Source organism: Trachypithecus francoisi, unplaced genomic scaffold (genome assembly GCF_009764315.1).
Source record: "Trachypithecus francoisi isolate TF-2019V2 unplaced genomic scaffold, Tfra_2.0 Lachesis_group14, whole genome shotgun sequence".
Taxonomy (NCBI): domain Eukaryota; kingdom Metazoa; phylum Chordata; class Mammalia; order Primates; family Cercopithecidae; genus Trachypithecus; species Trachypithecus francoisi.
Genome location: NW_022681459.1, coordinates 1,017,242 through 1,030,894, shown reverse-complemented (window position 1 = coordinate 1,030,894; position 13,653 = coordinate 1,017,242). Strand labels below are relative to the sequence as shown.

At 39.8% G+C, this 13,653-nt stretch overlaps 1 pseudogene; it reads right to left on the bottom strand.

Moving 5' to 3' along the window:
• Positions 1 to 295: 295 nt before the first annotated feature.
• On the bottom strand, positions 296 to 12,751 carry LOC117096737 (annotated as a pseudogene).
• Positions 12,752 to 13,653: the final 902 nt, after the last annotated feature.

Below are 13,653 nucleotides of genomic sequence, written 5' to 3'. Positions count from 1 at the left end.
AGAAGTTCGGTTGGCTCCCCTACAGCTGCATTAGGAAACAGGCTAACAGGGATGTTTTGGGATCTGTGGAGCACTGCTGGCAATTAGCAGTTAGGGCCAGTAAAAAACTGTCCCGCTTAAAAACCGCTGGCATCCCTAGTAGTCTATTACCCGCTTCTAGTTGGTATTGATGACCTGCCAAGAAGCTCAAGCAACAATAGACTAGATTTCCAAAAACTAGAAGAGTCTTAAGAGACACCCCCCAAATCCAGCTGCTGGCTTGAATCCCCATTCTTGCTGAAGCAGCAAGCTGCAGCTAGTTTATAGTTAGCATGTCACTTTGGATCTCGTGGCTTAATTGAGTTTGTAAATCCCTCAGCTTCTTCTTCAATCCAGTGAGATCTAAGAGGACATGGTTTAAGGACACAGAGAGCCGTAGGAATTCATGTTGTAGTAAAACCTTTCTGGCTTGCCCTTCGGGTCACAGGGCACCTGTGACTCATCCTCATCCAGCTCCAAGTGCTCACTCTTGGGCCACTCCTTGGGTTTGGGGTACACTGCCTGCCTCATGGCATTGTCTGGATTGTATTCAAAAGTCATCCCTGCAGTAGGGTTCAACTTGACATACTCCTTGCTAAAGCATTTTTTCATATAGGCTCAAAGTCTCAGCTCCTGGCCCTTTCTCAACTTGATGATGAGAATGTCATCCTGCTCCACGTAGTCATTAGGGTCATCATCTTGGTTCACTGGAATGACCTGGGGCTGTTGGAGATGAGGTCTCAAGACGCGACACGTCAAGTCTGCTCTTCATTGCACTGCACATCGAGGGTGAACTCCACCAAGCGCTCGCAGAACTCTTCACATGGGAAGTCCCGGGAGGACAGCAGCTTGTCCACAATGTCATCACTAATGAGGGGAACTAATCGAAGTTTGTGAGCCATGAACTCATCATGAATAACTGAGGAATTGGCATCAATTTGAACCCAGTCAATGACTATTATGGACACCTCAGCGAGAAGACACTCAGAATCGAAATAGCCACTGCCGGGTTGGTGTTCTGGATGATGAACTTGACATGGTGGGCTGGTTGGCTTAAGGCATTGCATCCCCTATTTGTGTGTGTGTCTGGGCGAGGGGGAGGTTAGCAATATTTTATAGATTTCAGTGTCTACATATTTTGTAATACTTCTCAGTTTAGATTATTACTAAGAGTTTTATTCTTTTTGATTCATTTGTAAATGGATTATCTTCTTCATTTTTGTTTCCAGTTGTTCATTGGTAGTGTACGTATACTCAACTGATTTTTGTGCGTTGATTTTGTATCCTGCAACTTTGCTTAATTGGTTTATTAGTTCTAATGATTTGTGAATGTGTGTGTGTCTGTGTGTGTGTAATTGTCAAGGTTTTCTACATATAGCATCACATTATCTGCAAACAGTGAAATTTTCTTTCTTTCTGATTTGGATGACTTTTAATTATATTTCTTGCCTAATTTCTCTGGCTAGGACTTCCAGTAGTATGTTGAATGGAAGTGGTCAGAGTGGGCATCCTTAACTGGTTCCTGATCTTAGAGGAAAAGCTTTCAGTTTTTCACTATATAGTATGACATTCACTGTGACCTGTATTATGTTGAGGTAATTTTCTTCTATTCTTAGTTTATTGAGTGTTTTTTTTATCATGAAAGGGTGTTAAATATTTCAGATGCTTTTTCTGGATATATTGAGATAATAATGTAATTTTTATCCTTTATTCTGTTAATGTGGTGTCTCATATTGATTATTTTTGTATGTTGGCCATCCGTGTAATCCAGGGATAAATCTGACTTGGTCGTGGTGCATCCTATACATTTTGTTATGTTCTCTTTTCATTTTTATTTGTCTCAAAATATTTTTCTAAAATTTACATTCTGATTTATTCTTTGACTCATTGATTATTCAACAGTGTGTTGTTTAACATCCACATATCTAAGAACTTTTCCATTTTTCTTTGCTTTCCATTTCATTCCATTGTTGTTGGAAAATATAACTGACACAGTTTCAATCTTCTTAAATTTGTTAAGACTTATTTTGTGACTTAACATGTGATCTATTCTGGAGAAGGTTTCATGCATGCTTGAGAAGAATATGCATTCTGCTGCTATAGGGTGGAATGTTCTGCAAATGTCTGTTAGTTCCATTTGATCTATAGTCTGGTTCAAATCCTCTTATTTATTTATTTCCTTATTGATCTTCTGTCTGGATGTTCTATCAATTATTGAGAGTGGTGTATTGAAATTCCCTACTGTTATCATGTGTTGTCTATTTCTCTATTAAATTCTTTCATTGATTGCTTCCTATATTTGGGTGCTCTTATTATGGGCACATGTATATTTATAATTGCTACATATTCCTGGCAGATTGACCCTTACATCATTATATAATGTCCTTGTCCTTCTTTGTCTTTTTGGACAGTTCTTGACTTAAAATCTACTCTGTCTGATATAAATTTGGCCACTCTTGCTATCTTTTTTGACTACCATTTGTGTGGATTATTTTTTCCATCCTTTCACTTTCAGCCTATGTGGGTCTTAAAGTCCAAAGTGCATTTCTTGTATACAGCATATAGTTGAGTCTTGTTTTCTTTAAATCCATTCAGCCACTATATCAGTCTTTTAATTGAGAGTTAAATTTATTTACATTTAAAGTAATTATTGATAGGAAAGGACTTACTATTGCTTTCTTAAATTGCTTTCTAGCTGTCTTGTAGCTTTTTGACTCATTGTTGCTGTCACTGTCTTACTTTGAATTTTTCTGACTTTTTTGTAGTTGCATGTTTTGATTTCTTTCTCATTTTCTTTTGAGTATCTCCTACAGGTACTTTCAAAACTTACATAAAACATGTTATCATTAAAATAATCTACTTTACACTGATAACCTCAATTCTATACAAAAACGCTTAACTTTTATTCACTTCCCCCACACTTTATGCTATTGATGTCACAAATTACATATTTTTATATTGTATAACCATTGCTAGATTTTTATAATTATTTCTTATACTTTTATATTTTAACTTTTATACAAAAATTAAAAGAGATTTATGCAGCATCGTTACAATATTACAATTGCCTTAGTTTGTTAAGGCTGCTATAATAAAATACCATAAGCTGTGTAGCTTATAAACAACAAACATTTATTTGTCATGGTTCTGGAGTCTCGGTAGTTTAAGGTGAAGGTGCTAAGAGATTTGGTATCTGCCGGAGGCGGAGCAAGATGGCCGAATAGGAGCAGCTCCAGTCTCCAACTCCCAGCGCGAGCGACACAGAAGACCGGTGATTTCTGCGTTTTCAACTGAGGTACTGGGGTCATCTCGCTAGGGAGTGCCGGACAATCGGTGCTGGTCAGCTGCTGCAGCCTGACCAGCGTGAGCTGAAGCAGGGCGAGGCATCGCCTCACCTGGAAGCGCAAGGGGGAAAGGAATCCCTTTTCCTAGCCAGGGGAACTGAGACACACAACACCTGGAAAATCGGGTAACTCCACCCCAATACTGCGCTTTAAGGAAACAGGCACACCAGGAGAATATATCCCACACCTGGCCGGGAGGGTCCCACGCCCACGGAGCCTCCCTCACTGCTAACACAGCCGTCTGCAGCGATCTATCCGCAAGGCAGCAGCGAGGCTGGGGGAGGGGCGCCCGCCATTGCTGAGGCTTAAGTAGGTAAACAAAACCGCTGGGAAGCTCGAACTGGGTGGAGCTCACAGCAGCTCAAGGAAGCCTGCCTGTCTCTGTAGACTCTACCTCTGCGGACAGCGCACAGCTGCAGTCAATTAGGGGAAAGAGCGGGGGTGGTGCAGACGCGAATGACTCTGTCTGACAGCTTTGGGGAGAGCCGTGGATCTCCTAACGCGGAGGTTGAGATCCGAGAACGGACAGACTGCCTGCTCAGGTGGGTCCCTGACCCCTGAGTAGCCCAGCTGGGAGACATCCCCCACTAGGGGCAGTCTGACACCCCACACCTCACAGGGTGGCGTCACCCCTGAGAGGAAACTTCCAAAGAAAGAATCAGACAGGTACACTCGCTGTTCAGCAATATTCTATCTTCGGCAACCTCTGCTGCTGATACCCAGGCAAACAGGGTCTGGAGTGGACCTCAAGCAATCTCCAACAGACCAACAGACAGTCCTTCTGACTGTCAGACGGAAAACTATCAAACAGGAAGGACACCTATACCAAAACCCCATCCGTACGTCACCATCAGCAAAGTCCAGAGACAGATAAAACCACAAAGATGGGGAAGAAGCAGGGCAGAAAAGCTGGAAATTCAAAAAATAAGAGCGCATCTCCCCCTGCAAAGGAGCGCAGCCCATCGCCAGCAACGGATCAAAGCTGGTCAGAGAATGACTTTGACGAGATGAGAGAAGAAGGCTTCAGTCCATCAAACCTCTCAGAGCTAAAGGAGGAATTACGTACCCAGCGCAAAGAAACTAAAAATCTTGAAAAAAAAGTGGAAGAATTGACAGCTAGATTAATTAATGCAGAGAAGATCATAAACGAAATGACAGAGATGAAAACCATGACACGAGAAATACGTGACAAATGCACAAGCTTCAGTAACCGACTCGATCAACTGGAAGAAAGAGTATCAGCGATTGAGGATCAAATGAATGAAATGAAGCGAGAAGAGAAACCAAAAGAAAAAAGAAGAAAAAGAAATGAACAAAGCCTGCAAGAAGTATGGGATTATGTAAAAAGACCAAATCTACGTCTGATTGGGGTGCCTGAAAGTGAGGGGGAAAATGGAACCAAGTTGGAAAACACTCTTCAGGATATCATCCAGGAGAACTTCCCCAACCTAGTAGGGCAGGCCAACATTCAAATTCAGGAAATACAGAGAACCCCACAAAGATACTCCTCCAGAAGAGCAACTCCAAGACACATAATTGCCAGATTCACCAAAGTTGAAATGAAGGAAAAAATCTTAAGGGCAGCCAGAGAGAAAGGTCGGGTTACCCACAAAGGGAAGCCCATCAGAATAACAGCAGACCTCTCGGCAGAAACTCTACAAGCCAGAAGAGAGTGGGGGCCAATATTCAACGTTCTTAAAGAAAAGAATTTTCAACCCAGAATTTCATATCCAGCCAAACTAAGCTTCATCAGTGAAGGAGAAATAAAATCCTTTACAGATAAGCAAATGCTTAGAGATTTTGTCACCACCAGGCCTGCCTTACAAGAGACCTTGAAGGAAGCCCTAAACATGGAAAGGAACAAGCGGTACCAGCCATTGGAAAAACATGCCAAAATGTAAAGACCATCGAGGCTAGGAAGAAACTGCATCAACTAACGAGCAAAATAACCAGTTAATATCATAATGACAGGATCAAGTTCACACATAACAATATTAACCTTAAATGTCAATGGACTAAATGCTCCAATTAAAAGACACAGACTGGCAAACTGGATCAAGAGTCAAGACCCATCAGTCTGCTGTATTCAGGAGACCCATCTCACATGCAGAGACATACATAGGCTCAAAATAAAGGGATGGAGGAAGATCTACCAAGCAAATGGAGAACAAAAAAAAGCAGGGGTTGCAATCCTAGTCTCTGATAAAACAGACTTTAAACCATCAAAGATCAAAAGAGACAAAGAAGGCCATTACATCATGGTAAAGGGATCAATTCAACAGGAAGAGCTAACTCTCCTAAATATATATGCACCCAATACAGGAGCACCCAGATTCATAAAGCAAGTCCTTAGAGACCTACAAAGAGACTTAGACTCCCATACAATAATAATGGGAGACTTCAACACTCCACTGTCAACATTAGACAGATCAACGAGACAGAAAGTTAACAAGGATATCCAGGAATTGAACTCATCTCTGCACCAAGCGGACCTAATAGACATCTATAGAACTCTCCACCCCAAATCAACAGAATATACATTCTTCTCAGCACCACATCGCACTTATTCCAAAATTGACCACATAATTGGAAGTAAAGCACTCCTCAGCAAATGTACAAGAACAGCAATTTTAACAAACTGTCTCTCAGACCACAGTGCAATCAAACTAGAACTCAGGACTAAGAAACTCAATCCAAACCGCTCAACTACATGGAAACTGAACAACCTGCTCCTGAATGACTACTGGGTACATAACGAAATGAAAGCAGAAATAAAGATGTTCTTTGAAACCAATGAGAACAAAGATACAACATACCAGAATCTCTGGGACACATTTAAAGCAGTGTGTAGAGGGAAATTTATAGCACTAAATGCCCACAAGAGAAAGCAGGAGAGATCTAAAATTGACACTCTAACATCACAATTAAAAGAACTAGAGAGGCAAGAGCAAACACATTCAAAAGCTAGCAGAAGGCAAGAAATAACTAAGATCAGAGCAGAACTGAAGGAGATAGAGACACAAAAAACCCTCCAAAAAATCAATGAATCCAGGAGTTGGTTTTTTGAAAAGATCAACAAAATTGACAGACCGCTAGCTAGACTAATAAAGAGGAAAAGAGAGAGGAATCAAATAGACGCAATAAAAAATGATAAAGGGGATATCACCACCGACCCCACAGAAATACAAACAACCATCAGAGAATACTATAAATGCCTCTATGCAAATCAACTAGAAAATCTAGAAGAAATGGATAATTTCCTGGACACTTACACTCTCCCAAGACTAAACCAGGAAGAAGTTGAATCCCTGAATAGACCAATAGCAGGCTCTGAAATTGAGGCAACAATTAATAGCCTACCACCAAAAAAAGTCCAGGACCAGATGGATTCACAGCTGAATTCTACCAGAGGTACAAGGAGGAGCTGGTACCATTCCTTCTGAAACTATTTCAATCAATAGAAAAAGAGGGAATCCTCCCTAACTCTTTTTATGAGGCCAACATCATCCTGATACCAAAGCCTGGCAGAGACACAACAAAAAGAGAGAATTTTAGACCAATATCCCTGATGAACATCGATGCAAAAATCCTCAATAAAATACTGGCAAACCGGATTCAGCAGCACATCAAAAAGCTTATCCACCATGATCAAGTGGGCTTCATCCCTGGGATGCAAGGCTGGTTCAACATTCGCAAATCAATAAACGTAATCCAGCATATAAACAGAACCAAAGACAAGAACCACATGATTATCTCAATAGATGCAGAAAAGGCTTTTGACAAAATTCAACAGCCCTTTATGCTAAAAACGCTCAATAAATTGGTATTGATGGAACGTACCTCAAAATAATAAGAGCTATTTATGACAAACCCACAGCTAATATCATACTGAATGGGCAAAAACTGGAAAAATTCCCTTTGAAAACTGGCACAAGACAGGGATGCCCTCTCTCACCACTCCTATTCAACATAGTGTTGGAAGTTCTGGCTAGGGCAATCAGGCAAGAGAAAGAAATCAAGGGTATCCAGTTAGGAAAAGAAGAAGTCAAATTGTCCCTGTTTGCAGATGACATGATTGTATATCTAGAAAACCCCATTGTCTCAGCCCAAAATCTGCTTAAGCTGATAAGCAACTTCAGCAAAGTCTCAGGATACAAAATTAATGTGCAAAAATCACAAGCATTCTTATACACCAGTAACAGACAAGCAGAGAGCCAAATCAGGAATCAACTTCCATTCACAATGCTTCAAAGAGAATAAAATACCTAGGAATCCAGCTTACAAGGGATGTAAGGACCTCTTCAAGGAGAACTACAAACCACTGCTCAGTGAAATCAAAGAGGACACAAACAAATGGAAGAACATACCATGCTCATGGATAGGAAGAATCAATATCGTGAAAATGGCCATACTGCCCAAGGTGATTTATAGATTCAATGCCATCCCCATCAAGCTACCAATGAGTTTCTTCACAGAATTGGAAAAAACGGCTTTAAAGTTCATATGGAACCAAAAAAGAGCCCGCATTGCCAAGACAATCCTAAGTCAAAAGGACAAAGCTGGAGGCGTCACGCTACCTGACTTCAAACTATACTACAAGGCTACAGTAACCAAAACAGCATGGTACTGGTACCACAACAGAGATATAGACCAATGGAACAGAACAGAGTCCTCAGAAATAATACCACACATCTACAGCCATCTGATCTTTGACAAACCTGAGAGAAACAAGAAATGGGGAAAGGATTCCCTATTTAATAAATGGTGCTGGGAAAATTGGCTAGCCATAAGTAGAAAGCTGAAACTGGATCCTTTCCTTACCCCTTATACAAAGATTAATTCAAGATGGATTAGAGACTTAAATGTTAGACCTAATACCATAAAAACCCTAGAAGAAAATCTAGGTAGTACCATTCAGGACATAGGCATGGGCAAGGACTTCATGTCTAAAACACCAAAAGCAACGGCAACAAAAGCCAAAATTGACAAATGGGATCTAATTAAACTAAAGAGCTTTTGCACAGCAAAAGAAACTACCATCAGAGTGAACAGGCAACCTACAGAATGGGAAAAAATTTTTGCAACCTACTCATCTGACAAAGGGCTAATATCCAGAATCTACCAAGAACTCAAACAAATATACAAGAAAAAAACAAACAACCCCATCAAAAAGTGGGGAAAGGATATGAACAGACATTTCTCAAAAGAAGACATCCATACAGCCAACAGACACATGAAAAAATGCTCATCATCACTGGCCATCAGAGAAATGCAAATCAAAACCACAATGAGATACCATCTCACACCAGTTAGAATGGCAATCATTAAGAAGTCAGGAAACAACAGGTGTTGGAGAGGATGTGGAGAAATAGGAACATTTTTACACTGTTGGTGGGATTGTAAACTAGTTCAACCATTATGGAAAACAGTATGGCGATTCCTCAAGGATCTAGAACTAGATGTACCATATGACCCAGCCATCCCACTACTGGGTATATACCCAAAGGATTATAAATTACTCTACTACAAAGACACATGCACACGTATGTTTATTGCGGCACTATTCACAATAGCAAAGACTTGGAATCAACCCAAATGTCCATCTGTGACAGACTGGATTAAGAAAATGTGGCACATATACACCATGGAATACTATGCAGCCATAAAAAAGGATGAGTTTGCGTCCTTTGTAGGGACATGGATGCAGCTGGAAACCATCATTCTTAGCAAACTATCACAAGAAGAGAAACCAAACACCGCATGTTCTCACTCATAGGTGGGAACTGAACAATGAGATCACTTGGACTGGAAGGGGAACATCATACACTGGGGCCTATCATGGGGAGGGGGGAGGAGGGAGGGATTGCATTGGGGAGTTATACATGATATAAACGTCATGCACATGTACCCTAGAACTTAAAGTATAATAAAAAAAAATAATAATAATAAAAAAAAAAAAAGATTTGGTATCTGATGAAGGTCCACTTCCTATTCATAGACTGTGCCTTCTCTCTGTGTTCTCACATAGTGGAAGAGGCAAGCAAGATCATGGGAGCCTTTTTTGTAAAAGCATTAATCCCATTTGTGAAGGCTTGGCTCCCATGACCTAATTGTCTCCCAAAGGCCCCACTTCCTCATACCAGTATCTTGGGGTTAAGATGACAACAAATGAACTTTGAATGCACACAAACATTCAGATCACAGCAATAGTATTCTTTATATGTTTATGTATTTACCTTTACCAGTGAGCTTTGTATTTACGTATGCTTTCATGCTGCTGTTTAGCATTCATTGATTTCAACTTGATAAACTTCCTTTAGCACTTCTTGCAATGCAGTCTAGTGATGATGAATTTCCTCAGCCTTTCTTTATCTGGGAAAGTATTTTTCCTTAATTATTGAAGGATAGTTTTTCTGGATACAGTATTCGTAATTGGCAGGGTGTTTTTTTTCTCTCAGCATTTTGATATATCATCCCACTTCTCTTCTGTCTTGGAATGTTTCTTCCGAGAAATCTGGTGATAGTCTCTTGTTCATAACCAGTTGCTTTTCTCTTGGTGCTTTCAAAATTGTTTTTCTTTGACGTTTGACAATTTGATTATGATGTTGCTTGGTGTGTGTTTCATTGAATTCATCTTAGTTGGAGCATGTAGTTTCTCAACTTTAGATGTCCATTTCCATCCTCACATTTGGGAAATTTTCAGCTGTTATTTTATTAAGTAATGTTTCTGCCCTGTTCTCTCTCTCTTCCCCTCTGAAACAACAATAATGCAAATATTGGTCCATTTGATGGTGCCTGATATGTCCCTTAGGTTTTCTTTATTCTTTGTCATTCTTTTTTCATTTTGTGCCTCTAGCAGATAATTTCACATGACTCATATTCAAGTTTGCTAATGTTTTCTTCTGCGTATCAAGTCTGCCACAAACTTCTCCAGTGAATTTTGCAGTTTATTTTCTTTTTCAGCTCCAAAACTTATTTTTTATATTTTCTGTATCTTTCTTGATGCTTTATTCCATTCATTTGTATTTCTTTGAGCTCATTAGGCATCTTTATGACAATTATTTTGAATTCTCTTTCAAGTTGCCCACATACCTCTTTGTAGGTCCAGTTTCTGGAGATTTAGTTTATTCCTTTGGTTGAGCCATGTTTCCTTGTTTTTCATGCACCTTGTAGCTTTGTATTGGGATCTGTCGCTTCTCCCAGTCTTCAGACTGGCTTTGTTACAAGACTCCCACTAAGTAGCCCAGAAAGTGATTCTGGAATCCTCTGGAACTTTTTGGGAGGTATCTGGGCCTGTGCATGCAATTTCTCAGAGAGGCTTACTGTGCTTTTTGTTTCCCCTCAGGAACTCGTTATCTTTTCTGATGTCTGTCTGTGGCACCACATGTTCTCTGGTTCTACAACTGCAAGTTTCCCACTCTCTTTTGTTGTCAGTGGCTGGCAAACATCCAGAGCATGCCAGCTTCCTATCAGTACACTGAGTAAGGTGGGACAGATATCAGTTTCTCAGCAGCTGGTGTTCCAAGAAGCTAGAATGACAGACTCATTCTCTGCTCCTTTCTCCCTCCCTCTTGAAGGAGAAGCCTTGAGTTGTGCATCTTCTCTTGATTTTACTGAGGTATGGTGGCTATAACAAACTGCCTACTAGTTTTTGTTGTTGTTTTTTTAACTTTTGTTCTCAGTGGCTCCAAGGCATCCAAACTATGCTAGTTCCATCAGTGCTCCAAGTGAGGTAAGACAGAAATTAGTCCCTTGGGCAGCCCTCTGAAGAGGCAGAGTGCCAACACATGCTCCACTCTTATCCCTCCTTGCTAAGGAAGAAGTCTTAAGTTGTGCAGATCTTCCCCGAATTGTGCCATGCTGTGCCAACCATATCAAGCCACCTGCTGCTTTCCATTGTCCTCAGTGACCCCCAGGCATTCAAATTATGCTAGTTCTGTTGGCACACCAATCAAGGAAGTCAGAGACCAGTTTCTTGGGCAGCTCTCTGAAAAGCTGGAATGTTGGAGGCATGCTCAATTCTTTTCTCCCAGAGGAAACAGATGTGAAAGAGACATTCTGTCCTGGCACTGAGCTGTGCTAACTTGGGGGAGAGGCTGACACAGGTAAATGAAATTGCTCTTCTTACTCAACTCAATTTGACTATTCCCTATCTTGTACACACTTGGAATACTACAACATCTTAATTGGAATCTGGAATTCATATAAAAATGTTTAGTGTGTACATTTGTGCGCAATTAGTGTTTCTGAGTGGGAATGAAGGCTGAGACTTCCTATTCAGCCACATATAGTTAATTATGTGGATAATTAACTTTATTCAGATCACTCATGTTATCAAGAAACTATCCATTAACAAAACTTTCACTTGAAAAGTATTTTTCTGGAAAAAATACAGGAGACAAAGACAGGAGTTTTAAGAAGTAGGCAGGGTTCCATTCATGCTCACAATGTAGTGTCTAAGCATACAGTCTCTCACTTGGTATGGAGGAAGTCTTGTTTACATTGAAATACGTAGTATAAATAGGATGTAATTAGGTAAAGGGGGCTATATCCTGGGCTCTTCGCTTGGAAGCTTTAATTTCAGCAATTTGAACGGATCTCTCATTGTTCTGAAGCATCCCTCTCCCAGGAGAAGATGGTTGGGTTTAGTGTAGGGGTGAAGACATGTTCGGAAAAGGGAATTTTTACTTAGGGATTGCAGAGTTAAGGTTTTAACAATATATTTCCAACTTTTATGATGCAACATACAATTTTTGTCATTTTAAGGGAAGATAATAAATTTTATGTGCAGATATTCAGAAAAGGGAGGAATTGTTATTTTGTTTATGTGAATTTTCCTCTTTCTCCGTTGTTCCCCTTCTTGCTGGGAGCTCCCACATCCATTTCCTTCATATTGGTCTACTTGTTGCCATCTCTTCCTGTTGAATGCTTTCATGAATTTTATGTTCCCCCTTGTAGATTGTCATGCAAGCACTGCTTATTATTTCTTGTTTATTTTTCTTCTCCAATGACCATTGTGTTTTCCTTTTCTCTTTTATCTGACCCTCCCTTTCTCTTCTTTAGAATAGTTGCTTACTGCTTGCAGGAGTGCTTTGAATGCTAATGCTCTAACTCAGACACTGATTTTTAAACAGAATCCAAAGATTACATTTGAGGCTGGCCTGACTCAGTATCTGCCATATGCCACTAAAATAATCTATTGTTTATTACTGTTTTATTGTGTTCTTATACAGTTTTATACTGCTTGGGTGTGATCTGGCACTGTTAGCTTTATCCACTTCAAAATTAACCAAGCCATCTGGAGGAGTATAATTTAGAGGGGTAGCACATGGGTTTGTGAATGCTGACATCTTGATTGTGCTCTGAGGGTGTCTCTTATGTTTCTTCATACGCCAGTTTCACCCAAATAAAGCACAAAAATTAAATCACACCTCTACTCTCACTTCCCCACATATACATTTTGCAGGCTTCACTGAAATATCAAGAAAATGAAAACAATAGTCTTTGGAGTTCCTTTAAATCATAACAAGTTTATGGTATTTAAATATATTCAAGCATGAAGTGATATTTAAACAACGCCTTGATAGTTTTTTCCCAATATAATTTCTCATATTTTTTTCTCATTTTTTTGCCAAAGTATTTTATTTATTTGTTTTCTCCCTCCCTTTCTTCCTCTTTTTTCCTTCCCCTTTCATTCCTTTCCTTTCTTCTCTTCTCTCGTCTCCTTTTTTTTTCCCTGTTTTCTCCTTTCATCTACAAATTCTTGTGAAGCATAAATTGTTAGCCAGAGTCAAAGATTTCAGTGATGAACAAGATAGGCAAGGAGATGTTTGATAGGAGGACACACACAATATATAAAGACATAAATAGTAAACAAGATATTATTTTCTATACTTAGTTTAACAAAAATAAGTTATAGTTCTTTGAAAGCGATTGATGGATGAGAGTAAGGTAGCTATTTTTCTACAGAGAGTAAAGGCATCTCTGAGCAGGTAGCATCTGAGCTGACACCTAAATAACAAGAAATAGTCAACAACAAGAGGACCTAGGAGTCAGTATTTCAGGCAGACAAACAGCAAATGTGAGCTTCACAGGGTTTAAGAGCAATCTAGGAACAGTGAATAAAAGGAAAAAGACAAAGACAGGAGTTTTAAGAAGTAGGCAGGGTTCCATTCATGCTCACAATGCTGAAGGTCACGAGGAAGGGGTTAGATTTCATTCCAATTGTCAGAAGAGACTATTGGAGGATTTTAGGCAGGAAAGTGATGTGATTTGATTTATGTTTTAAAAA